The sequence below is a fragment of the Carcharodon carcharias genome, chromosome 27 (assembly GCF_017639515.1).
Source record: "Carcharodon carcharias isolate sCarCar2 chromosome 27, sCarCar2.pri, whole genome shotgun sequence".
Lineage (NCBI taxonomy): Eukaryota > Metazoa > Chordata > Chondrichthyes > Lamniformes > Lamnidae > Carcharodon > Carcharodon carcharias.
In genome coordinates, this window is record NC_054493.1 from 18,194,834 (window position 1) to 18,218,582 (window position 23,749).

Below are 23,749 nucleotides of genomic sequence, written 5' to 3' on the forward strand. Positions count from 1 at the left end.
AGATGAAACCCTGTGGGTGAGGAACAAACATTTCAACATTTGTTAGTGAAATGGACTGATTCGGGACAGACAGCAGGGATAATATGTGGTAATAACACAGTGTATTGAGAAAGGAAATTCAATGGCAGGATTGGGAAGCTGAAGATTTGAGAACTGAAATAATCTGGAGTAAAAAAGGAGAAATGACAAGAAACTGAATAATCAGTAACAGGACATCAATTGGTCTCTTATCAAAGAGAAATCGACAATTCATTCCAACTAATCAATAATCTCCAAATGTCAGGATGAACATGGTTCATTCCTGAATATGATTTCTCTCTTTATTCTTCAATGGAATATGGGCATTGTTGACAAGGCCAGCATTTGTTGCCCATCCCTAATTAACCTTGAAAAGGTGATGGTGAGCTACCTTCTTGAATATAGCTGAGTGACTTCACAGAATCACAGATTCACACTGTGCAGAAGAGGCCTTTTGGCCTATCGAGTCTGCACCGACACATGAAAAACACCTGACCTACCTATCTGATCCAATTTACCAGCACTTGGCCCATAGCCTTGAATGTTATGACATGCCAAGTGCTCATCCAGGTACTTTTTAAAGGATGTGAGGCAACCCGCCTCCACCACCCTCCCAGGCAGCGCATTCCAGACCGTCACCACCCTCTGGGTAAAAAGGTTTTTCCTCACATCCCCCCCAAACCTCCTTCCCCTCACCTTGAACTTATGTCCCCTCGTGACTGACCCTTCAACTAAGGAGAATAGCTGCTCCCTATCCACCCTGTCCATGCCCTTCATAATCTTGTACACCTCGATCAGGTCGCCCCTCATCTTCTTTGCTCCAACGAAAACAACCCAAGTCTATCCAACCTTTATTCATAACTTAAATGTTTCATCCTGGTGAATCTCCTCTGCACCCCCTCCAGTGCAATCACATTCTTCCTAAAATGTGGCGAACAGAACTGCACACAGTACTCCAGCTGTGGCCTCACCAAGATTCTATACAACTCCAACATGACCTCCCTACTTTTGTAATCTACGCCTCGATTGATAAAGCCAAGTGTCCCATATACCTTTTTCACCACCCCACTAACATGCCCCTCTGCCTTCAGAGATCTATGGACACACACTCCAAGGTCCCTTTGTTCCTCAGTTATCCTCTTCCCATTGATATACTTATAGAATATGTTGGGATTTTCCCTACTTTTACCAGCCAGAGCTTTCTCATATCCCCTCTTTGCCCTCCTAATTGCTTTCTTAAGCTCCACCCTGCACATTTTGTACTCCACAAATGCCTCCACTGATTTGCTTCCCTTGTACCTGCTAATAGCCTCCCTTTTCCTTCTCATCACAGCCTGAATATTTCTGGTTATCCATGGTTCTCTGGGCTTGTTACTCCTTCTTATCACCCTAGAGGGAACATGTTGAGCCTGTACCCTCCCCGTTTCCTGTTTGAATGCCCCCCACTGCTCCGCTGTAGATTTCCCCACAAGTAGCTGTTCCCAGCCTACCTTGGCCAGATCCTGCCTTATTTTACTAAAATCCACTCTCCCCCCATTCCAAAACAATTTTTTGTAACTTGTCTATTTCTTTGTCCACAACAAACTTAAACTGTATCATGGGAATATACTAAGACGGAGAGACGAAGTGAGAGACCTTGGCGTATAAGTACACATGACCCTGATGGCAGCAGTTCAAGTAGACAAGGTTGTAAAGAAGGCATATGGAATGCTCTCCTTTATTGGCAGAGGTATAGAATATAAAAGTAAGGATATTATGTTGGAATTAGATAAAACACTGGTGAGGCCACAATTGGAGTATTGTGTGCAGTTCTGGTCACCACATTACAGGAAGGACGTAATAGCTCTGGAGGCAGTGCAGAGGAGGTTTACAAGAATGTTGCCAGGGTTAGAAAAGTGTAGCTACGAGGAGAGATTGGATAGGTTGGGGTTATTTTCCTTCGAACAAAGAAGGCTGAGAGGTGACTTGATTGAGGTGTACAAAATTTTGAGGGGAATAGATAGAGTGGACAGGATAAAATTGTTTCCCTTGGTGGAGAATTCTAGAACCAGGGGAAATAGATTCAAGATAAGTGGCAGAAGGTGTAGTGGGGACACGAGGAAGAACTTTTTTACGCAGAGGGTAGTGGGTGTCTGGAATTCACTACCCAAGTTGGTGGTAGAGGCAGAAACTCTGAACTCTTTAAAAAGTACCTGGATCTGCACCTTAAGTGCTGTTAGCTGCAGGGCTATGGGCCGAGTGAAGGAAGGTGGGATTAGAGAGGGCACATGAGTGTCCTCAGGCTGGCATGGACAAGATGGGCCAAATGGCCTCCTTCTGTGCTGTCACTTTTCTATGGTTCTTTGTTGTGGTCGCTATCACTAAAATGCTCCCCCACCAATACCTCAGCCGTCTGTCTGGCTTCATTTCCCAGAATTAGGTCCAGCACCATGCCATTCCTTGTTGGACCCTCTATATATTGACCTAACTGTACACATTTCAAAAAATCCACTCCATCCAAGCCCTTAACACTATGTCTATCCCAATTAATGTTGGGAAAGTTGAAATCACCTAATATAATTACCCAATTGTTATTGTTTTTACACACCTCCGCAAATTGTGCACGTATTTGCTCCTCAATTTCCTGCTTACTGTCTGGGGGTCTATAATAAACACCTAACAATGTGGCTGCCCCTTTTTTATTCCTAAGCTCTACCCACAAATCTTCATTTTATGCCCCCTCCAAGATATCATCTCTCCTAATTGCAGAAACTGACTCCTTAACTAATAATGCAATGCCTCCTCCTCTTCTTCACCCAATTTAAAGGGCAGTTAAGACTGAACCACATTGCTCTGGGTCTGGAGTCACATGTAGGCCAAACTGGGTATGGATAGCAGATTTCCTTCCCTGAAGGACATTAGTGAACCAGGTGGGGTTTTTGATAGTTGTCACGGTCACCATTGCTTAGACTAGATTTATATTCTAGATATATCAGTTCAGAACTGAGGAAGAAGTCATATTGGACCTGAAACATTAACTCTATTTCTCTCTCCACAGATGCTGCCAGACCTACTGAGTTTTTCCAGCATTTTCTGTAGATGAGGCTGGATGCACAAGTGAATCCTTTCCAACGTATGGAGCAGATGAACTGAATCTCCCTGGTGGAAAGGACGTTTTCCTCTTGTGGATGAGTCCAGAACTAGGGAGCACTGTTTTAACATTAGGGATCACCCATTTAAAATGGAGATGAGGCAAAAAAAAATTCTCTCAGAGGGTTGTGAGTCGATGGAACCCTCTTCCTGAAAAGATGGTGGAGGCAGAGTTTTTGAATATTTTTAAGGCAGAGGTGGATAGATTCTTGGTAAGCAAGGGAGTGATAGTTTATTGGGAGTAGGCAGGATGCAGATTTGAGGCTACAATCAGGTCAGCCATGATCTTATTGAAAGGCAGAGCAGGCTCGATATGCTGAATGGCCTATCCTGCTCCTTGTACGTATATTTGTTCATATGCCTCAGAAGGCAGTTGGAGGCAGGGTCACTGAGTACTTTTAAGCCTGAGGTAGATATATGCTTATTAGGCAAGGGAATCAATAGTTATCGGGGGTAGATGGGAATGTGGAACTTGAAACGCCGTCCAAGGGCCTAAACACTCCTTTCAAGTGAAACAACACTTCATTTGCACTTCCCTCAATTTAGTCTACTGCATTCGCTGCTCCCAATGCGGTTTCCTCTACATTGAAGAGACTAAATGCAGACTGGGTGACCGCTTTGCAGAACACCTTCGGTCTGTCCGCAAGCATGACCCAGACCTCCCCGTTACTTGCCATTTCAACATTCCACCCTGCTCTCGTGCCCACATGTCCGTCCTTGGCCTGCTGCAATGTTCCAGTGAAGCTTAACGCAAACTGAAGGAACAGCACCTCATCATCCAACTAGGCACTTTACAGCCTTCCGGACTGAATATTGAGTTCAACAACTTCAGATCATGAACTCTCTCCTCCATCCCCACCCCCTTTCCGATCCCCCTTTTTCCAATAATTTATGTATATTTTTCTTTTCCCAACTATTTCCATTATTTTTAAATGTATTTCCATCCATTGTTTTAGCCTATTTTGATCTCTTCCCCCCACCCCACCCCCACTAGGGCTATCTGTACCTTGCTCATCCTGCTTTCTACCCTTAATGTCACCATTAGCACATATCTTAGCTAATATCACCACCTTCAACACCTCTTTGTCCTTTGTCTATGACATCTTTTGGCAATCTCCACCTATCTCTGGCCCTCTATCCAGCTCTACCTGTCCCTCCCCACCTCAAATCAACTTATATTTCACCTCTTTTCTATTTTTCCTTAGTTCTGATGAAGAGTTTTTCGGACTTGAAACATTAACTGTATCCCTCTCCACAGATGCTGTCAGACCTGCTGAGTTTTTCCGGTATTTTTGTTCTTGTTTTGGATTTCAAGCATCCGCAGTTTTTTGTTTTTATCTAAGTGAATCAGGTGTTCTGTTTCTGGACTCAGTGTTCTCTGTAATTTGGTGTCATCTCCTCCCAAATCCTGATCAGCATATTCCACATCCACCTTGTACTGCACATGCTCAGAGTACAACCCGGTGCTGAGTAATCACACTGGGCTCCTGTCGTCATTGATGGGGCACATTCTGGCCACTTGAGAAATAGTGCATTGTATCACCATCACGGAAAACCAATTGGTGAACAGAATTTTTTGTCAATAAATTGAGATTGGATCAAATGGCCTGTTTCTGTAATGAAATCCTACGGGGTAGAGGTGGATTAATACTCAGGTCTATGCAGTTGCGGCCCAAGGGGTGAATTAACACTCAGGCCATGAAAACCCCACCATAAACCCAGCACCGACTCCATCCCTCTCCTTGCCACCCTGTGAGGCTGGACCAGACAAATTGCAACCTTCACCTCCTATTTGAACCTGAGCTGAGTATCGTGCTACCAACAACATATCCTCTCTATCACTAAGATCACCTGCTTCCAGCTCTGTCATATCATTGTCTCCATCCCACCTGAGCCAATTTGCTGCTGAAATCTTCATCCATGCCTTTGTTACCTCCAGTTTCGGCTATTTCAATGCTCTCTTGATTAGTCTCCCATCTTCCACCCTCCATAAACTTACGCTCATCCAAAACTCTTCTGGGTGGACAGCAGTTTAGTGGGAATGGAGACCACAGAGCAGAAAGTGTGTCTCATGGACAAGTTGAGCTCATGAAAGTATAAAGGGAGTTAGGAGAGAAACTAAAGAAACTTGCTTGTTCAGAGCTAGGGCTGGTCAGATCTGGAGAAGCAGTTTGGCCCAGTGGACAAGTGAAAAGGAGGAAAGTGGCAGAGGCAGCTGATTAGATGGTCTCACTCTGGGAAACAACGAAGTGAATCAGCTCCTCGCATTTGTCATTGGAGGTGAGGATGGAGGAGACAGGGGAGAGGGAGAGCACTTCAAAAGGAACTAACTTACATTGGAGATATTAAAATGACTCATTATTCCATCTGTTTAAAACAAAATGTATTTATTTGGCTTTTATCCAGAATATTGACACATATAACTGAGAGTTTATAACTTTAGCAGAAACATATCTGAATACTATATTTGCTATGAGGCGAGGGATGGAGAGGTATCGGGAAGACCAATGAAACATGAAGATTGATCATGGTAGTTTACATTACTGGAAGTAAGCTTCTTAAAAAGTGACCCCTCCTGCTTTACTTTATTCAACATGTATATGAATATGAAACTAGTAATATGGTTAACAACAGCAGCAACAACCCCAACTGTAAACTTAGCTCAGCCCTCAGTTCAGTGGATTAGCAGCAGAAATAAGAACACAATCCAGGGCTTGGAGTCACTTGTGAATTCATTGATAATCTATCATCTCAGCAGGGTAGATAATAGATTAAATGGCTTCTCACATACGGATCATGTAAAAGGCTTCTCCCGAGTGTGAGTGCGCTGGTGCCTCAGCAGTTCCCTTTTGTATTTAGACCTCTTGTCATAGTCAGAACATTTAAATGTTCTCTTATCAGTGTGAACAAGCTGAAGTGAAATGAGAGTGCTTGACCAAATGAATCCCATCCCACACTCGGAGAAGATGAATGGCCTCTCCCCAGTGCGAACTGGTGAAGCAAAGTAGAAGGTCAGGACAGATGGGAGCCAAGGATAAATTTGACAAGACATCATGGACACAAGACAGCAGGAGTGTTAAACTATGTTTGAGTTTTGGTGAACACCTTGTCAAATACCAGGAGGGAAATGGAAAACAATGAAGGTGAACATGGTGAAAGAGCCAAAAGTAAATCCTGTCAGAGAGAAGACCTTCTCTGTAACCTGTCTTAACTCCTCTATCGGCTCATTTATTGAAACAAGGGACTCTCCTTGTTCTAATGATGACATTCCTTGTCTGCCCAGTTATCACTTTAAGTCAACCCTTGAATTGCATTGTTTCATCATGTTCACAATTTTCATTAACAAATGTTGAAATGTTTGCTCCACACTCACAGGGTTTCATCTGTTTAAAGCCACAAACAGAAAGGTCCACTTTTCTCCTGGAGTTTGAGACAAATCAACTTTCAAAGTGATGCAGTTTCAACCAATGAGGAAGATCCGGGCTTAGCCCCGCCCCTCATTCGTTCCGAATGGTTGAAGAACCAACCTCCCGAGTGCTGTCCTCCAGCCCCGCCCCCTTTTTTCTATTGGTCCGGAGCTGCTGTCAATCAGGAGGGCACGGTGATCTGGAGAATGCGCGGTGTGGCTGGACACCAGTGCGCAGGCGCAGTGTCGAAGAGTCTGGAGCATGCGCACTGCGATTGATGGTCTTGCGGGAAGAGGCGTCAGTTTGTCCCGGAGAAGCGGAGTCAGAGCGAGGCGGTGGGTGGGAGGATTTGGAAACACTTTGTGGATCCGCAAACCCTGAGGAATAATTATCAGCTCCTGGTTGGCAGCTGCGGGGCTTCTCCCTCCCGGGAACAGGCCCAGGTTAACGGCCGCCATCCTGGGTCAGCGAGTGGAGGATGGTTCACATCAGAGGATGGGGGAGGGGAGACAATAAATAAGAGGTTACACTTTGGGCTCGAATCTGATCTGTGGGAAGGAAGGAAACCCTGGGAGGTGGGCGGGGAGGATTCAGAAACACCCGCTGGAGGCCCCAAACCCCCAATAAAACTCTTTGATTTTATTGTCAATCTGCAGACAGGAGCTGGAGAACTGAACCCAGGCAGAGGAGAGGGAGGGAGAAAACTGGGAGTGGAGGAAAGAAATGGTGGAGATGATGAGATGGGTTTGGATTTCAGTCCAGGGAGGAGGGAGAGTGTGTGGGACGGGGATTTACAGCTTTGGGGAAACGAGAGGAAGATGGTCCATAGAAACTAGAATTGTCTGTTCTGAATTTCTAGGCTCTGCTGACAGTTAAGAGTTTTGTAAACTCCTTTTATAGGATATTAGGAGGGGAAGATTTACAGAGGGAAGCTCAAATCAAACTTCACATCAAGATTTAAAAGCATCACTCGATCCATCAGGACCTGAATATCATCGGCAATTGAATGTGGAATGCTTGTCTGTTCTGTCTGTGTGAAAAGATTTCAGACATCAGTGTGACTGGAAAAGCAGTGAGGCACACACACACCCGAGTGAGAGTGTTCAGTGCATTGACTGAGGAAAGAACTTTAACCAGTTATATAGCCTGAAAAAACATCACACCATTCACAGTGGGGTGAGACCGCACACGTGTTCTGTGTGTGGACAAGGCTTTAACTGATTATCCAATCTGGAGAGACATAAGGACTCCGGCACCATGGACAAACCATGGAAATGTGAGGATTGTGGTAAAGGATTCAATTATCCATCTCAGCTGGAAATCCATCGACGCATTCACACTGGGGAGAAGCCGTTCACCTGTTCCGTGTGTGGGAAGGGATTCACTCAGACAACCAAACTCATGTCACACCAGCAAATTCATACTGAGGAGAGGCCATTCACCTGCCCTGTATGTGGGAAGTGATTTACTGAGACATCCTGTCTTATGTTACACCAGCGAATTCACACTGAGGAGAGGCCGTTCAGCTGCACTCACTGTGAAAAGAGGTTCAGGTCTTCATCTGACCTCAATATACACCAGCGACTTCACACTGGGCAGAAGCCATTCACTTGCTCTGTGTGTGGGAAGGGATTCACTCATTCATCCGGCCTTAGGTCCCACCCAGCGAGTTCATTCTGAGGAGAAGCCATTCAACTGTACATCCTGTAGAAAGAGTTTCAGGCATTCATCCGCCCTTGCTGAACACCAGCGAGTTCACACTGGGGAGAGGCCGTTCACCTGCTCTGTGTATGGACAGAGATTTACTCAGTCATCCAGTTTGCTGAGACACCAGCGGGTTCACACTGGGGAGAAGCCATTTAGCTGCACTTCTTGTGGAAAGAGTTTCAGGCAATCATCCACCCTCATTGCACACCAGCGAGTTCACACTGGGGAGAAACCATTCACCTGCTCTGTATGTGGGAAGGGATTCACTGTATCATCCGCCCTCGAATCACACCAGCAAATTCACACTGAGGAGAAGCCATTCAGCTGCACAGACTGTGGAAAGAGGTTCAGGTGTTCATCTGCTCTCCTGGCACATCAGAGAGTTCACAATGGAGAGAGACCATTCACCTGCGCCGTGTGTGGGAAGAGATTCACTTGGTCTTTCAACCTAGTGACACATGAGCGATTTCATAAGTGACTGCAGGGGTTGGATTCTGCTGTTTTTGCTGCTGTTAATCATGTTCAGGATTGATAGTCTGACAATGTCAAGTTTGTTTCTGCTGATGTTAACAACCCCTATAACTGGCTGGAGTTTAATATTCTGGAGATGTCACTGATACTCGGGGCAGCAGTGTCCCTTTTAAAAAGCACCATCTATGATCGTTCCCCTTAATTCATGAACTCTGCTGGAAGGTCAGATCCATTCCACAGGATGTGCATGACACAAAAATAATCTCAATTTACGAAAACAAAGGGGACAGAGGAGATTGCAACAAAAACTTTGTCCACCAAAGTTCCTCCGTCTCATCCACTCCTTTCATGACAACATGCCCTGTGCTGTACAGTTTGACGGTTCCACTTCTGACAGTTTCAGGTTGAAGAATGGAGTGAAACAGGGCTGTGTCCGAGCCCCCGCTTAGTTTGGTATTTTCTTCTCCATGTTCCTGACCTTGGCCTTCCCTGCAGATATGGAAGGAGTTTCCCTGAATACTTGGTCAGATAGCAAAGTCCACAATCTGTCCAGACTGAAAGTGAAGACAAAATACAGCCTGTCTCGATCAGAGACCTGCTCTATGCAGATGATGTCATGCTTGTGACTCACACAGAAACTCAGCTACAAAGACTCATGGACTGTCTCTCCTGTGTCTGTAACTTGTTCTCCCTTACTGTAAATATCAAGAAAACAGTGGTTTGGGGACTGGGTGACGTCCTTGATCACACTGGAAGTGGCCAGTGAAATCTGTGACTTTGGGTCCACAATGACAGACAATCTGTTTCTTGATGCAGAACTCGATACACGCATTGAGAAAGCGGCCCCACCTTTGGCCGACTCACATCAAGCTGCCTCTCAGCACCAAGATGCTGGTTTATGAGGCCGGTGTCCTCAGCACCTTGTTGTCTGTCTGTGAAACGACGATTTACAGTGATCAGGAAAGGAAGCTCAACAACTTTCACCTTCAATGTTTGCGGCACATACTGGGCATCTCAGGTACAGAATCAGGAATGTGGCTGCCCTCTCAAAGACAAATCTCCCAAATACATTGGCTCTCATCAACTTCACTGGCTCTGAAGAAGAGTCATACGGACTTGAAACATTAACTCTGTTTCTCTCTCCACAGATGCTGTCAGACCTGGGTTTTTCCAGAATTTTCTGTTTCTACCCCATAAGAGGCTTCTGGCCTCCCTTCCATGGTCTTGTCCGTGTCTGGGCGGCTCTGGAGACGGAGCATGTGGTGTCCACTTATACGGCTGATACTTTCCACCTCTGGTGGGTACCCCAAGGTACAGAGTGTCTCAGAGACACTGGAAACAACATTCTGGTTTAGTTAGGAAGGTTCTCCTCACTCTTGTTGGGGCTTTGATGCTGATTTTGGGCTCTTTTCATTTAATTGGACAACGTGCTTGAGAGAAGAAAGTATGTTCTATAGAAACTAGAAATGTCTGATCTGAATTTCTATCCTGGACTGACAGTGATAACTTTTGTCAACTGTATTTACAAGATATCAGAAAGAAATGATTTGAAGATGGGAAACTCAAACCAAACATCTCATCACAATCTGACAGAGTCACTCGATTCATCAGGACCTGAATATCATCAGTCTTTGAATGTCGAAGGAGAAATGTTTGTTCTGACTGTGGGAAAAGATTTCAAGCATCAGTGTAACTGGAAATGCACCGAGACACACACACCCGAGTGAGAGTGCTCCAGTGAACTGACTGTGGATAGAGCTTTAACCAGTTACACAGCCTGAAATAACGTCACAACATTCACAGCAGGGAGAGACTGTACATGTGTTCTGTCTGCGGATGAGGCTTCAACTGATCGTCCAACCTGGAGAGATATAAGGACACTGAGGCCACAAAGAAACCGTGGAAATGTGGGGAGTGTGGGAAGGGATTCACTTGCCCATCCCAGCTGGAAGCTCATCGACGGACTCACACTGGGGAGAGACCGTACACCTGCTCCATGTGTGGGAAAGGATTCACTCTGATGTCCAGCCTTCAGTTACACCAGCGAGGTCACACTGACGAGAGGCCTTTTAAATGCTCTGACTGTGGGAAAGGCTTTAAAATCTCACCAGATCTAATTAAACACCAGCTTGTTCACACTGACGAGAGACCATTCAGTTGTCCTCAATGTGAGAAGAGATTCAGACAGTTGCCTCACCTCATTCAACACCAGCGAGTTCACACTGAGGAGAGGCCATACACCTGCTCCATGTGTGGGAAGGGATTCACTTCATCATCCAACCTGGTAACACATCAGCGGGTTCACACAGGGGAGAAGATATTCACCTGCTCTGTGTGTGGGAAGGGGTTTTCTCAGTCATCGAATCTGCTGACACACCAGCAAGTTCACACTGGGGAGAGGCCGTTCACCTGCTCTGTGTGTGGGAAGAGATTTGCTCGATCATCTCAATTGCTGACACACCAGCAAGTTCACAAGTGACTGCAGAGGTTGGATTCTGCTGTTAATCACATCCTTTGTTTCTGTTGCTGTTAGTAATGCTTGTAACTGGGCTGGAGTTTAATATTCTGGATATCTGTCAAATAAATGAGTTTAGATGAAAGCAGACAGCGCTGCTGTAAGAACCTAAGAGAAGGGAAGATAAGCGTGAAAAGAGTGTGTGCAGCTGCAGCTTCTGGAAGCCCGGGTTTTGGAGCTGGAGTGGCAGCTGGGGACACTGGAGCATCCGTGAGGCGGAGAGTATCATGGATAGCACATATAGAGAGGTGGTCATACCGTAGGCCAAGAGTCCACAGACAGGAAGGGAATGGGTGACCACCAGGCAAAGCAAGAAGACTAGGCACACAGTGCAGGAATCTCTTGTGGCTATTGTCTTGCAAAACAGATGTACCACTTTGGATACTGTTCAGGGGAATGGCCTCTCAGGAGAAAGCAGCAATAGCCAAATTCGTTGCACCGTGGTTGGCTCTGCTGCACTGGTGAAGAGTAAAAAGTGTGGGAGTGCAATAATTAATTCAATTGGAAGGGGAATAAATCAGCGTTTCTGTGGCCGCAAACGAGACTTCAGGATGGTATGTTGCCTCCCTGATGCTAGGGTCAAGGATGTCTCAGAGCGGCTAGAGTACTTTCTGAAGGGGGAGGGTGAACAGCCAGTGGTCCTGGGACACGTTGGTACAGATGACATGGGCAAAAAAAGGGATGAAGTCCCAAAAGCAGAATATAGGGAGTTAGGAAGTAAGTTGAAAAGTAGGATCTCAAAGGTAGTAATTTCAGGATTACTACCAGTGCCACGTGCTAGTCAGAGTAGAAATAGCAGGATATGTCGGATGAATACATGGCCGAAGAGATGGTGTGAAGGGGAGGGTTTCAGATTCCTGGGACATTGGGGCCAGTTCTAGGGGAGCTGGGACCAGTACAAACTGGACGGGTTACACCTGGGCAGGACCGGGACTTATGTCCCAGGAGGAACATTTGCTAGAGTGGTTGGGGAGGGTTTAAACTAAAATGGCAGGGGGTTGGGAACCTATGCAAGAAATCAGAGGAAGGGGAATCAAGGACAAGAACAAAAGACAGAAAGGGGAATAGAAAAGTGATAGGCAGAGAAATCAAGGGCAAGAATCAAACAGGCCCTCAGTGAAAAATAGTGGGAACAGGACAAGTAATGTTAAAAAGACAAGTCTTAAGGCTTTATGCCTTAACGAGAGGAGCATTCACAATAAAGTGGATGAATTAATGCGCAAATAGATGTAAACAGGTATGATATAGCCGGGATTACGGAGACATAGCTGCAGGTTGACTAGGGATGGGAACTGAACATCCAGGGGTATTCAGTATTTTGGAAGGACAGACAAAAAGGAAAAGGCAGAGTTGCATTGCTGGTTAAAGAGGAAATTAGCACAATGGTAAGGAAAGATATTAGCTCCGACGATGTGGAATCTGTATGGATAGAGCTCAGAAAAACTAAGGGGCAAAAAACGTTAGTGGAGGTTGTATAGACACCCAAACTGTAGTGGTGATGCTGGGAATGGCATTGAACAGGAAATTAGAGACACGTGCAATAAAGGAACATCTGTAGTTATGCGTGACTTTAATCTGCATATAGATTGGGCAAATCTAATCAGTAACGATACCGTAGAGGAGGAATTCCTGGAGTGTGTACAGGATGTTTTTCTGGATCAATATGTTGAAGAACCAGCTAGAGAACAGGCCAAAATAAAAAATACCTGGAAAAACTCAGCAGGTCTGGCAGCTTCGGCGGAGAAGAACACAGTTGACGTTTTGAGTCCTCATGACCCTTCAACAGAACTAAGTAAAAATAGGAGATGGATGAAATGTAAGCTGGTTTAAAGGGGGGCGGTGGGGGGGGGGGGGGGGGGGGGGAGAGAAAGAAGGGGGGGGTGGGCGGTGGTTGTAGGGACAAGCAAGCAGTGATAGAAGGAGATAACCAAAAGACAAAAGAACAAAGAGGTGTTGAAGGTGGTGATATTATCTAAATGAATGTGCTAATTAAGAATGGATAGCAGGACAAGCAAGGTAGCTCTAGTGGGGGTGGGGTGAAATAAGACTAAAAGGGCATAAAAGGTATAGATAAATGATCGGTGGAATACATTAAAAATAATGGAAATAGGTGGGAAAAGAAAAATCTATATAAATTATTGGAAAAAACAAGGAGGAGGGGGAAGAAACGGAAAAGGGGGTGGGGATGGAGGAGGGAGTTTAAGATCTAAAATTGTTGAACTCAATATTCAGTCCGGAAGGCTGTAAAGTGCCTAGTCGGAAGATGAGGTGCTGTTCCTCCAGTTTGCGTTGAGCTTCACTGGAACAATGCAGCAAGCCAAGGACAGACATGTGGGCATGAGAGCAGGGTGGGGTGTTAAAATGGCAAGCGACAGGGAGGTCTGGGTTATGCTTGCGGAAAGTCTGGCCTTCATAGCCAGAGGATTTGAGTACAGGAACAGGGATGTCTTCCTACAATTGTACAGGGCCTTGGTGAGACCACACCTGGAATATTGTGTGCAGTTTTTGTCTCCTTATCTGAGGAAGGATATACTTGCTATGACTTTATTGATTGGCGCTATGGTCAGTCTCCACCTCATTCCCACAAAATAATCACAACCTGAATTGTGAATCATAATGGTGGAGCTTTTACCCAACATTCCCTGAGGTAGAAAATGTCCCCTATCCACACCACAGGAGACCAGTGCGCAGGCTTAGTGCTCCCCAGCGTTTGGAGCATGCGCAGTGTCAGTTGTGACCACGGAAAGCCACTTGTTTGTCGCTTCTGCAACCGGTAGAGGGAGCGATGGAGCCGGCAGCTGGACAGGGAGGATTTGGAAACTCTGTGGATCCGGAAACCCTGAGGAATAATTGTCAGCTCCTAGTTTGCAGCTGCGGGGCTTCTCCCTCCCGGGAACAGGCCCAGTTTAACGGCCGCCATCCTGGGTCAGCGAGTGGAGGATGGTTCACATCAGAGGATGGGGGAGGGGGGACAATAAATAAGAGGTTACACTTTGGGCTCAAATCAATGAGGACTCTGATCTCTCTTTGGGAAACTATGAACAAATGGCTTCTTGTAAATTGAGCTCAGGGTTACATTGGGCAGGAAGAGAATAGAAATGAAAGGTCTACTGCACTCTGCATTTTCTATTAAAGTCCTTCGATCATATGTTGTCAGCTTGAGTTCATTAAACTCTCAATCATTTACATCCTATTTATGAGTTTTATGCCGTGGACAATCGGGCTGTCTTGTAGTGTATTTGTCCCAAACCTATTTGCAGATGTTATCTTTTCTCCTGAACTCCATTATACATTTACTTCCATGTGGTTGGGCAGTGCCTTTGAGAGGTGGGATTCTGGAGTTTTCTGCTGTTCCAGCTGGTGAGACACCAGCTAGTTCGCATTGATGAGAGGCTGTTCAACTGCTCTGATTGTGAGAAGAGCTTTAAAAGATCAGAGGACCTGGTCAAGCACCAGTTTGTTCACACTGAGAGACAGTTCAGTTGTTCTCACTGTGGGAAAGTGTTTAGACAATCACCAAACCTCATAAAACACCAACAAGTTCACATTAGGGAGAGGGAATTCAGCTGCACCGTGTGTGGGAAGGGATTCGCTCAACTATCTCACCTCAGCTCACACCAACTTGTTCACACTGACCTTTCCAATGTTCAGAATGTGAGAAGAGCTTTAAAACTGCAGTGATCTGCTGAGACACCAGCGAATTCACACTGAGGAAAGGCCGTTTACCTGCTCCATCTGCCAGAAGGGATTTATTTGTTTGACCAACCTCAAGCTGCACCAACGAGTTCACTCTGATCGGAAACCTTTCCAATGTTCTGACTGTGAGAAGAGCTTTACAACTACAAGGGATCTACTAATGCACCAGTGCATTCACACAGGTGAAAGGCCATTCACCTGCTCCATATGTGGGAAGGGATTCACCCGTTCATCCCACCTACTGACACACCAGCAGGTTCACACTGGAGAGAGGTTGTTCACCTGCTCCGTATGTGGGAAGGGATTCACTTGTCTTGCTCACCTCAATTCACATCAACTTGTTCACACTGATTACAGACTTCTCAAATGTTCAAAATGTGAGAAGACTTTTAAAACCACAGGTGTTCTGCTGAGACACCAGCGAGTTCACACTGTGGAGAGGCCCTTCACCTGCTCCGTGTGTAGGAAGGGATTCACTCATTCATCCCACTTAATGAGACACTAGCGAGTTCACAATTGAACTGCTTTTGCTGTTATCATTGCTGTTAATCACATACAGGACAACCAGGTTCATTCTGACAGTTGGGCTGATGTTAATAACCATGTAACTGGGCTGAAGTTTGATTCATTTGGCAGATCTCAAGATATTCATTTTGTTTGAAACACAGAGTGTCATGTCCTTAATTTCTCTAAGATAAGAGGAGAATAACTGCTGCTTTTTGGGGTCTTTTTTCCTTTCTAACTCAAGATTATTTCAGATCTCATACCTTCGGTTACTCTCATGGACAATTCCCAGCTCCTCATACCTTCCAGAATGTCTCTCCTGGCCTTGGAATCCTGGGAAGGTATCTGTAACACTTTCGGGATCAATAAACACAAAACCCAGCCTGTTAATCACTCTCAACTTCTGGACTTAGTGCGGGTCCCCCACAGCAAAAGTCAAATAAATCAGTTTTGTGTTAAACACACAGTGTGTTTATTATTTAAAATATCTGTAACACAAGTTAGTTCCTTTTGAAGTGCTCTCCCTCTCCCCTGTCTCCTCCATCCCCACCTTTATAAGGTTAAGGTTTGGGAGTCATGGATTAAACAAAAAAAGTGTTCAAGTACCTCAGTGATTTTAAAGTTGTTTATTAATTATTAAGTAGTTTATTCAGAAGAACCAGATTAAATATGATCATAAACTAAATGGATATAAAATTACACCTGACCCATGACAGATGAGTGGTTTTGACAGCAGTCTCTTGTTCGATGTTTGCAGCTGCTTTCTCTTTTGTTCTGTCTTCTCGAGCTGACTGAGGGGTTAGGAAGTTAGGAATGTTTCTGCCGATGAGGACTGCCCCCCTTCCCTCTGAGCACCCATTAAAATACTTTATTTCTAGGGGCTGGTAGATTATCCCATGTCAATCACTTGTTCAATTCCCCATCTGGTCAGTGACCAGAGGCAAGGTAGCCATGGTGTCACCCCCTCCCCTCCACCCTTGTCCATCACTTTGCTTCAAGATCATCTTGCAGCTTATCTTGTGCTTGGTACGCCACCTGTTAACTCCTGCCAGACACTTGTCTAGATTCTTCTTGGCTGTTATCTCTGTTTGTCCCTGGCTCTGGCTGCTAAGAAGTGTTTATTCAAAGTGAGAGAGAGAGAGACAGCAGAGACAAAGTAACAACCTTGTGTCAGACAGTCTTATGCAATACCTGCTGATTCTATAATAATCCTGTAATATTCTTAAAGATACATCTCTTACAGCACTCCTCTTTGAGATGGAAATATACTCACAACTGTTTATGACTAACCTAATTATCTCTACACTGGTGCTTGTTTCCCTAATTTCTCGATTACAAACCATAGATAACATACTAAAGCTACTGGAATTATCAGAATCATCGTGACAAAATATTAATCTGAATCACCCTAATTCAACTATACAGAACAACAGACGTTAACCTTGTGTCCGGAACTTTCTGTGTAGAGATTTAACGAGCAATCATGAAGGTAGTTTCTCCAAACCTCCCAGGGTTTCCTTCCTTCCTTCTCTCCCTCTCTAAGTTAAAGTCAGTCTCTTGTACCGTTTTAGTTTCTGATTCTCTTCCTGCCCAATGTAACCCTGAGCTCATGTTTTACAAGGACCAAATATTTTGATAGCTTCCCAAACAGATCAGAGCCCTCCTGAAACAAAAACAAAAACTGCTGGAAAAACTACCAGCGTCTGTGGAGAGAAAGACAGAATTAACGTTTCAAGTCCATATGACTTCTTCAGAGTCTTTCCACAGATGCTGTCAGACCTGCTGAGTTTTTCCAGCAATTTTTGTTTTTGTTTCAGATTTCCAGCATCCGCAGTATTTTGCTTTTTATCAGAGTACTGCTCATTGATTTGATCCCAAAGTCTAACCTCTTAAATTAATTAATCTCAGTTGGGTAGCAGAAAATAAGCTATCGCCTGATTGGAATATGAATGGCGACGCTGTTACCATCAATCCTCGCGAATGTGAATATGCCCTATTCACTCGACAGGACACCCCCCCCTCCCAGTGCGCAGGCGCAGTGCTGGGCCGTATCTCGAGCGTGCGCAGTGTCACTTTGCTCAGAGGCCTGCGAGTGCGGAAGACGCTTTTATTCAGAGGGTGAGAGTCGGTGCGGGGTAGGGTGGAATGGAGCCGGGAATAGAGGGGAGGGAGGTGAGGCCTTATGTAAACACTAGGTGTAGGCCGAAATCCTGGATTAGAACCTCCATGTCCCGCGTTTGCAGCTCCGGCGCTTTTCCCGGGAACAGGCCCCAGTTAACAGCCGCCATCTTGGGGCAAGGGGCGGCGGGGCGCATGCGCAGTGGGTGTCTCACTGATTCGGAGCCGGGACAATGGCCCATGACGTCACTGAGGAACCTCCTCTGGTTTGGGGGGAGCTGTGAACATGAGAATCAGGAGCAGGAGTCGGCCATTCGGCCCCTCAAGCCTGCCCCACCATTCAATAAGATCATGGCTGATCTGCCCCAGGCCTCAATTCCTCTTTGGTGCCAACTCCTCATAGCCCTCAACTCCCAAGTGGGGGCAACTTTGGGCACAATGAAAGATTTTACTGGTTTGGAGACTGGGTCTTGCCTGGTGTTTTCTCACAGTGTAGGCATTTGCTTAAAATATATTTCAAAACTTAGGGGAAAATGTCCTAATAACTGTTTGATAAGAATCTCTGCTGCTGGCGACCCTGCCACTCATAATGACTTAACGGAGTCAGACAGCATTGGTAGCAAACACAGCCGGCGATGGGCAGGAGGATGCATGCACAGCTGCCATCTTTAGAAGCGATGTGCAACAGAGGGCATGCACAGTCATCACTATCCCTTGCAGCAGGAGGAGGGAATGTTGTGTCTCCTGTCAATCCAAGATGTCCACCAATACTCATCTGCACATGTGCACTGCTCAAGAAATCCAATGACTTCACCGCTGAAGCCTGCAGCCTGGAACCTGGAGTGGGAGAAGGGAGAAGAATGAGGAGAGGCAATATAGTCTAACACTCACAGCAATCTACAATCCATGCACATTATTGTGACAGAGAGACAAAGTTTTCAACATGGCTGCAGTAAAAGATCCCACAAGGAAAATATTTTACTTTCCCATCTGCATATTCTCCCCCTCAAAACCCCTGTAAAAGGAGTTTCCAAAATCCATCAGTGTCAGTCCAGGATAGAACTTCACAATATTCTCTCCTCCTGCTGACAGGGAAAACAGCGAATGTGCCCTGCTGCACATTGCCCCCTATAAAGATGGCAGTCGCTAACCTGGGTCTGCCATCAGCATACAACAGTGCATGTATCACACTGGTAGAAAACACAGCCAGGGGAGAGTGTTGTGAATTCTTATCCTGGACTGACAGTGATGGATGTTGGAAACTCCTTTTCCTTGGGGTCTGAAGGGGAGGAATTATCAACGACAAGTCAAATTAAGAGAACCAAGAAAATTGTCTCCTCTGAATCTCGAACCTGGACTGACACTTATAACTTTTGTGATCTCCTTTTACAGGGTGTTAGAAGATTTGAAGACTGCCACGTTGTTCTCTGACTCAGTGCTTCTGATATCTTTCCAGCTGCAGGCTGCAGCAGGAGATTTTAAATTTGAAAACAGTGAAATTGTTTCAGAGGTGAGTGTTATTGAGCATTCTTGACAATTTAGAGTTTTTAGTGCTGAGCTCTGGTTCCATGGCTCAGGGGCTGGTGTGGCTCCTTTACTGTGGTTCTCAATCCATGTCCATCCATTGCTCTGTTTCCCCTCCCCGATCACCTCTCTGTCATTGCCTAACCTCCTCTGTCTCTTCTAATGGATGTGTTTTAACCATGTTTGATATTTTGCTATTATTTCCACCAACTGTGTCTAAATGAGGTTTCCACTGCTGCCCACCCCCCCAGCTATTCACTACTGATTTACCAGCTTTATTTCCCCGCGGTCAGGAATTGTTTTCTCCTTCACGAGAGATCATTTCTCTTCCACTTATAAACTTATTGACCATCAAATTCTGGTCTATTTTTATTGCCCATAATTCATTTTGCACACTCTGAAACATTAACTCTGTTGCTGTTTCTACAGTTACTGCCTGACCTGCTGAGTATTTCCATTTTTTATTTGAGATTCCCAGTGGCTGCATTATTTTCCTTTTGTTTTATTGCAGACGTTTCTCACAGAACTGAATCTAAAAACAGAGATGGACCAATTAAGAACTAATTATTAGGTTGAGTGTTGGTTGCAGGGTTTGACCCCTGGCCTCCATGGTAGGTGCTTATTCACATAATCATTGTGTGATTACAATACAGAAGGCCATTTAGCCTGTCATGCCCGTGCTGGCTTTCTGCAAGAGCAAATTGGCTAGTCACATTCCCCTGCCCTTTCCGCGTAGCCCAACTTTTACCTTCAGGTGCTTATCCAATTCCCTTTTGAAAGCCTTTGTTGCATCAGTTTAAGCTGGAGTGGAGATGGAGGAGAAGCTGCTGGGTTTAACCCTGAGTTGTTCAGAACCCAGAAATTTTTAATGTGAAATTGTCGAGGGAGGTAGATTCCAGGGAGATCAGGTTGTTAAATGGACACTGTCCATACAATGTAAAAGAATATTGTTTTTGGAATAAATATTTCTATAGATGCTTTTAATTTATTTTACATATACATATTTTGAAAATTTATTCTTGGGGTTTTGGTATCACTAACAAGACCAGCAGCAGAGATTACCCCTTCCCAGTTACCTATGGAGAAGATGATGTTTGACCTTCTTGAACCGCTGCAGTCCGTGTGGTGAAGGTGCTCCCACAATGCTGTTAGGTAAGGAGTTACAGGATTTTCACCCAGTGATGATGAAGGAACAAATCAACGGCAATAATGTGTATTTATATACTGCCTTTTGTGTAATAGACCTTTCCAGGGTGTTTCACAGTGTGTTATAAAGCAACATTTGACACTGAGCCACATAAGGACATATTAGGGCAGGTGACCAAAAGCTTGGTCAAAGAGGTAGGTTTTAAGGAGTATTTTAAAGGAGGAAAGTGAGGTGGAGAGGCAGAGAGGTTAAAGGGGGAAACTGCAGAGCTTGGGGCCTTGGCAACTGAAAGAACAGCCACCAATGGTGGAGCGAATCAAATCAGAAATGCTCAAGGGGCAGGAATTAGATGTGTGCAGAGATCTCAAAGGGTTGTGGGGCTGCAGGAGAGTACAGAGATAGGGATGATCATAGCCATAGAGGGATTTGAAAACAAGGATGAGAATTTTAAAGTTTGGTGCTTAAATGAGAACCTTTGTAGGCAGCAAGCACAGGGTAATGGGTGAAGAAGACTTGATGCAAGGAAACACATAGGCAACAGAGTTTTGGATGAGCTCAAGATTACAGGGAGGTTGAATATGGGAGGCCGGTCGCGAGTGTGTTGTTAAGTCTAGAGGAATGGATGAGGGTTTTACACTTGGGTGGAGTCGGACGATGTGACTGAGGTGCAGATAGGCAGTCTTGGTGACGATGCAGCTATGTGGTTGGAAGCTCATCATGAGTTCAAATATGACACCAATGTTGTAGACAGTCTGGTTCAGCCTCAGACAGTTGCCAGGGAGAGGGATGGAGTCGGCAGCCAGGGAGAGGAGTTTGTAGCGGGGACTGAAGACAATGGCTTCAGTCTTTCCAATATTTAAATGGAGGAAATTTCTGCTCATCCAGTACTGGCTGCCAGACAAGTCAGAACGGTTTGTGAATTGGAGGGGAACTTGGAGTTGGAGGTGATGCAGACCGGGTGGCAGGTTACCTTCCCTGAAAGACGTTAGTGAACAAGTTAGGTTTACAACAATTTACACACACCTGCTCCCTTGGCCCTTCTGGGTTGAGGGTTTGGGAAGTTCTGGTTGAGTTGTGGATACATAAAATCACTCTCCTTTATCCCCCTCACTCTCCCATCTCTCTCTCTCTTTCGTCTCTCCCCCCATAGAGGCCAGAACTTTTGTGTAGGCCCAGACTGGGAGGCCTGTTCTCTCCCCTGAAGGACATTAGTGAACCAGTTGGGTTTTTATGACAATCCAGCAGTTTTCATGGTCACTTTTTCCTAGTCCTGGCCCCACAAATCACCAGATTCATTCAGCTCAATTTCACAACCTGCCTTTGTGTTTTTGTGGAATTTCTCTCACTCCCTTTTTTCTGTTTTACATCATTTCACAGGGTATTAGAAGAGGAGGATTTGCAGTCGGGAAACTCAAACTAAACATCATGTCAGGATCTGACAGTCTCCCAGTTTATCGCAATCTGAATATCATCATCAGATAGTGAACATGGAGGGAAAAAGCACCGTTCACAGCGGAGAGAAACCGTACACATGTTCTGTCTGTGGGCAAAGCTTCAACTTTTCATCCAACCTGCAGAGACACAAGGACACCTGCACCACGGAGAAACCATGGAAATGTGAGGACTGTGCAAAGGGATTCAATTGTCCTATTAAGCTGGAATCTCATTTGCACTTTCACACTGGAGCGAGGCCGTTCACCTGCTCTGAGTGTGGGAAGGGATTTACTCGTTCATCGCACTTGCTTCAGCGCCAGTGGGGAGAGGCCGATCACCTGCGCCAGATGTGGAAAGGGATTCACTCGGACATGCCACCTCATGGCACACCAGCGTGTTCACACTGAGGAGAGACCTTTTAAATGTCCAGACTGTGGGAAGAGCTATAAAAGTTCCGGTGAATTACTGTACCATCAACGTGTTCACACTGATGAGAGACCGTTCGGGTGCTCTCACTGCGGGACTGGGTTCAGGCAATCATCTGACCTCACTGAACACCAGAGATCTCACACTAGGGAGAGGCCGTTCATCTGCACGGAGTGCAGGAAAGGATTCACTCAGTCATCCAGCCTGCTGAGACACCAGCGAGTTCACACTGAAGAGAGACCGTTCACCTGTCCCGAGTGTGGGATGGGATTCAGTATTTCATCCAACTTGCTGACCCACCAGTGCATTCACACTGGGGAGAGGCCATTCACCTGCTCAGCATGTGGGAAGGGATTCACTCAGTCATTCAGCTTGCTGAGGCATCAGCGAGTACACAATGGGGAGAGGCCGTTCACCTGCCCCGTGTGTGGGAAGGGATTCATTAGTTCAACCAACCTGCAGAGACACCAGAAGGTTCACACTGGGGGGAGACCTTTTAAATGCCCAGACTGCAGGAAATGCTATAAAAGCTCCCGGGAACTCATGTCCATCAACAGATTCACGCTGAATAAATGCCATTCAGGTGCTCTCAATGTGGGACTGAGTTCAGGAAATCATCTTAACTCGCTGAACACCAGTGAATTCACACTGGGGAGAGGCCATTCACCTGCACAGAGTGTAAGGAGGAGTTCATTAATTGAACCAATCTGCTCAGATACAAGCAAGTTCACGAGTGATTGGATTTTGCTGTAAATCAAATCCAGGATTGAATTATGTTCCTTGGGGTCTGTTTCTGCTGATATTAATAAACTCCACCATAGTTATAGTAGTTAATATTCTGCTTAGAAGCCAAATAAATCAGCTTTGTCTTAAAATGTGTTGAGTCTTTTTAATGTCTCTGAAACAAGTTAATTCATTTTGAAGTGCTCTCCCGCTCCCCTGTCTCCTCCTCCCTCACCTCCAAAAACAAGTGTGAGGAACTCACGGAGCTTCTTTGTCACTAAGATTGAGACAATCTGATCAGCTGCCTCTGCTACTTTCCACCCTTCCACTAGTTCACCGGGACAAACTGCCTTTAAAGTTCCCCCCCCCACCCCTGCCGCCACTGCCTGATCCAAGAACATCCCTCTTTCTCTAGGCTCCCTCCCATCTCCCCTCATACCCTCTCAGGACTCACCTTGCCCATGAGACCCACCTCCTGCTCCATCGACCCTATTCCCATGTAAATTGATCTTGTTAACAGTTCTCTCTCTTCAGTTGTTTTCCCGCTTTCCTTTAAATCTGCCACCATCGCCACCTCCTCGAAACACAGACCCTTGTCTCCACTGTCCTTGCAAACTAAAGCCCCATTTCCAAACTCCCTTTCCTCTCCAAAGTCCAAGATCATTTTATCAACTCCCAATTATCTGTCCATCATTCCCGGAAGTCCGTATTTGAATCCCTTACAGCAGATTTCAGCCTCTGCCACAATACGGAAACAACTCTTCTCAAAGTCACAAATGACATCCCCTGTGACTGTGACAAAGGTTAATTAACCCTCCTTGTTCTTCTGGACCTGTCTGCAGCCTCGACATGGTTGACCACACAATCCTCCTGCACTTCTCCACTATCACCCACTGGTGGGACTACCCTCGCCTGGTTCCTTGTAATCTA

At 45.5% G+C, this 23,749-nt stretch overlaps 1 pseudogene; it reads left to right on the top strand.

Moving 5' to 3' along the window:
* The first annotated feature begins 7,773 nt into the window (after window positions 1–7,773).
* Window positions 7,774–22,954, top strand: LOC121270335 (annotated as a pseudogene).
* The last annotated feature ends 795 nt before the right edge of the window (window positions 22,955–23,749 follow it).